The sequence below is a fragment of the Ostrea edulis genome, chromosome 4, assembly GCF_947568905.1.
Source record: "Ostrea edulis chromosome 4, xbOstEdul1.1, whole genome shotgun sequence".
In the NCBI taxonomy this organism is placed as follows: domain Eukaryota; kingdom Metazoa; phylum Mollusca; class Bivalvia; order Ostreida; family Ostreidae; genus Ostrea; species Ostrea edulis.
In genome coordinates this window covers 71,754,722-71,759,378 of record NC_079167.1, presented here as the reverse complement: position 1 = coordinate 71,759,378, position 4,657 = coordinate 71,754,722, and the positions used below count along the sequence as shown (strand labels likewise).

Below are 4,657 nucleotides of genomic sequence, written 5' to 3'. Positions count from 1 at the left end.
AACAAAAATGGATATATATATATATATATATATATATATATATATATATATATATATATATGTGTGTGTGTGGTGACGTCATAGGTTCTTGTAAAATCTTTTAATAATCAAACTTTGTGCATGATAAAAATATATTTTTGTAGGAATTTTATTTACTGGGTACAATAAAAAAAATCTTGTAAACTATATAATGCGAAAAAGTTTATACTTCAGTTTAATATTATAATCAATAAAGTGTCGTCAAAGGCAATGACTCCTATGCTGGCATTTTGTCTATTATGATTTCCCCCGATATCTATAATCAAATTATATATATTTATAAAGTAGCATTTTTTTTTTAAAAAGATCAACAACAAAAAATCATTGTTTATAGAAGGGGCGAGGCTATATCATTGTTTATAGAGGGGGTATGAAATTTGTCTGGAAGTCTTTAATGACAAAATTTTCTTTCCTTCAACATTCTATAAATGAAAAGAAAAGGTCACAAAGTTCAAGGTCACAAGGAAGAGGATTGTTCCATTATTAAACATCAATCTTTAGACAGGTTTTTTTTAGTACAGCAATGTGTGTCATTCAATTTGTCCTCACATCACTGTGCATTTCCAGCAAAACAAACATAAACAAGAGTACCGCAAACGGTATATAATACGCCCGTGAAATGCTTACATAGGGTTTTTCTTGTGCTATAATTTGTAAAAACTTTGCTTCAGGTATTATCAGCCATCATGAGGCTGTGACAAACTTTCATATGAACAAAGGGTCTGAACTTAAAAATCTAGATTTCCTCAAAATGGACCAAGTTCAACAACCTGTAATTTTCTCAAACAAGAGGCCCAAGGGCCTAGAATCGCTCTTCTGATAAATTGTACAACCCCACCATTTCTATTCTTAGCCTCTTAGTATTCTAAATCTTTAGTTAAATCCTAAGAATTCAAAAAAAGTAGGTCAATGTGACCTACTTTTTGGTTTACACATTTTGAGAACCCAAGAAATATCAACTGACAAAGTTTGATGATTTTAAGCCAATTAGTATCTGAATATTGAAATATAGCTGTCAAATTCCAATCGTAGGTCATGGTGACCTACTTTTTGGTCAGCGAACTCCGAACATGCAAGACCCATCAACTGACAAAGTTTGATGACTGTAGGTCAAATAGTATCTGAAATATATAAATATAGCCGTCAAATTCCAAAAGTAGGTCAAGGTGACCTACTTTTTCGTCAACACCCTTCAAACATGCAAGACCCAACAACTGACAAAGTTTGATGACTGTAGGTCAAATAGTATCTGAATTATATAAATATAGCCGTCAAATTCCAAAAGTAGGTCAAGGTGACCTACTTTTTGGTCAACACCCTTTGAACATGCAAGACGCATCAACTGACAAAGTTTGATGACTGTAGGTCAAATAGTATCTGAAATATATAAATAAAGGTGTCCAATTTAAATATAACTGTCAAATGCCAAAAGTAGGTCACATACACTCCGAAGACTCAAGATGCATCAACTGACAAAGTTTGATGATTTTAGGTCAATTAGTGACTGAAATATATAAATATAACTGTAGGTCAAATAGAGTCTGAAATATAGTAATTTAGCTGTCAAATACCAAAAGTAGGTCACGGCGACCTATTTTTTGGTCAACACAAACCGAAGACGCATCAACTGACAAAGTTTGATGATCCTAGGTTTTACAGTGCCCAAAATATGCATCTAAAATTGAAAATGTGAAATTTGAATATCTGCAAAATTCAAAAAGTAGGTCACTGTGACCTACTTTTTTATAAATATGTTTCAAGGCCTCAAGATGCATCAACTTACAAGATTTGATGATTCTAAACCTCTCGGTATTTGAAATAACAACTTAAAATATATCTATAAATGATAAGCCATAAAATTCAGAAAGTAGGTCACGGTGACCTATTTTTCAGTTGACGCATTTCAAGGTCCCATGATCCACCAACTGACAAGTTTTGATGATCATAGGCTTCAAAGTGTCCAAGATATGCATCAAAATTAATTTTAAAATAAATACCTGCAAAATTAAAAAAGTAGGTCACCGTGACCTACTTTTGAGACAACTTGACACAAGGTCCTAAGATGCATCAACTGTCAAACTTTGATGATCCTAGTCCTTATAATGACTAAAATATCTAAGATTTAAGGAATTTAAAATTTTTTTAAATTTAGTCAACTTTGAAGTGACCTTGAGACCACGCCCTTTGCCCCAGGGTAATGCCTTGAACAATTTTTAATCTACAACATATCCTCATCCTTATGTGTAAGTTTGGTGATAATCTGCCCAGTGGTTCTTGAGAAGAAGATTTTTTAGCAACCACTACTTTTGTTTGTATTTTCCTGATTATCTCCCCTTGCTAAAGGGTCACATCCCTCTATTTAGTATGTATGAAAGCCCTTGGGCCAATGATACCCTGTAACAAATTTGAAAAAAATTGGCCAAGGGGTTCTTGAGTTATAGCCCTTTTTCTAAAAAGTTTACGCACACCGCACAAATGGCCATAGCATTAGCTCTTTGAGCCTTTGGCTCAGAAGAGCTAAAAATGTAGAAAATCAAATTCCATCCCACATGCACATCTTCAATACCCATACAAACACTCCACAAAATAAGAAGGTCCTCACTTGAAAACTGTGGGAGGACTTGGGCGGATAAATTATGTACCCTCCATAGAATATTAATTTCCAAATAGACCAAGTTCTCAACAACCTGTAATTTTCTCAAAAATTGTAGAAAATCAAAATCCATCCCACATGCACATCTTCAATACCCATACAAACACTCCACAAAATAAGAAGGTCCTCACTTGAAAACTGTGGGAGGAGTTGGGTGGACAAATTATGTACCCTCCATAGAATATTAATTTCCAAATAGACTAAGTTCAACAACCTGGAATTTTTTCAAAAATTGTAGAAAATCAAAATCCATCCCGCATGCACATCTTCAATACCCATACAAACACTCCACAAAATAAGAAGGTCCTCACTTGAAAACTGTGGGAGGAGTAGGGCGAACAAATTATGTACCCTCCATAGAATATTAATTTCCAAATAGACCAAGTTCTCAACAACCTGTAATTTTCTCAAAAATTGTAGAAAATCAAAATCCATCCCACATGCACATCTTCAATACCCATACAAACACTCCACAAAATAAGAAGGTCCTCACTTGAAAACTGTGGGAGGAGTAGGGTGGACAAATTATGTACCCTCCATATAATAATTATTTCCAAATAAAGGGGCAAAACTCCTGGAAAAAAGGTCGAAATGGATCAAAATTGCAGTATGATCTAGAGTGACCCACAAAGAAGCTACACAGCAAGTTTCAGCATGATATGTGAAAGGGAAATGAAATTATAAAGAGAAAACCCCGAACGGACGTACAGACAGACGGACGGACGGACGTACAGACATTGCTGTACCATAATACGTCCCGTCTAAAGACGGACGTATAAAAAAATATTTAACTATATGAGCAGTACTCTTTCTTTCTTTTAGCAAGAAAAACAAAACGAACCAAACTTACAATATTTATTAATTAGTAACTAAACAGTTTGATCACCAATATTCACCGGACTGAATTGGATTTCTGGATATCAATTGGAGTATTTAAGAATTATATAAGTACATTACACAGAGTCCACACTGACATTAGTCAGTGTTTACAGCACATGGAGAGAAAATCAGCAGAAAAATTCTACACTGGATTTATCAATCATAGCATGGGATATCACCATTAACAAATTTTCTTCATTAGCTAATTAAAATCACAGCAGAGCAAATGATACATTATCCATTGCATGTAGTATATAATGGAAATTCATATTTATAAATTAGGTCAGACATACTGCAAACAGTGAAATTCAGTCAACCTAAACATTCTCTATTACAAATTACTCAAGAAGGAAAAAAAAAACCAATGCCTTAAAAACAGCACATTGTTAAAGGGGCATGGGCATGACTTGGACTGAACATTTTCAAATTTTATTTTCCATATTTTTTTTTTTAAAGTTTACAATGCTTAACTAAGGTATTTCTAATGGTCAGTAAAAAATTTAAATATCAGTTGTTGAGTTACAAGAGAGATGCAGCACTCACAATTCAATATTTAACCTATGTATACAAAATGTGACATGAGCCTTGTTTACATAACAAAGAATTGTGAGCTCTGAATCTCCCATGTACCTCGACAACTGACATTCAAATTTTTGCTGACCATTAGAAATACCTTAGTTAAGCATTGTAAACATTAACAAGAGGCCCATGGGCCACATCGCTCACCTGAGTCACTTGGCCCAATTATTAAAATTAAAAGATTTTCCCTATATATTTGCATGCAAAACTTTGATCCCTATTGTGGCTCCAAAACCTATTCCTGGGGGGGGGGGGGGGGGGGGGGGGGGGGGGGGGGGGGGGGGGGGGGCATGATATTTACAGGAAGCCTTCATGTAAACTTTTCTGGCCCAGTGATTCTTCAGAAGAGGATTTTTTATTGATTTTCCCTATATACTTTTATGTAAAACTTTGATACCCCATTGTGGCCCCATCTTACCCCCGGGACCATGATTTTTACAAACTCAAATCTGCACTATGTCAGGAAGCTTTCGTGCAAATGTAAACTTCTTTGGCCCAATGGTTCTT

General features: G+C 34.7%; 1 protein-coding gene across 2 annotated transcripts in view; it reads right to left on the bottom strand.

The window, feature by feature from the left end:
• Positions 1-3,533: 3,533 nt before the first annotated feature.
• LOC125670565 (protein patched homolog 1-like) overlaps positions 3,534-4,657 on the bottom strand; it is a 34,177-nt gene continuing 33,053 nt past the window's right edge. For both annotated transcript variants that reach the window (XM_048905791.2, XM_048905792.2), the window contains exon 20: positions 3,534-4,657. This exon is cut by the window's right edge. The gene's annotated coding sequence lies outside the window, so the exon portion shown is untranslated.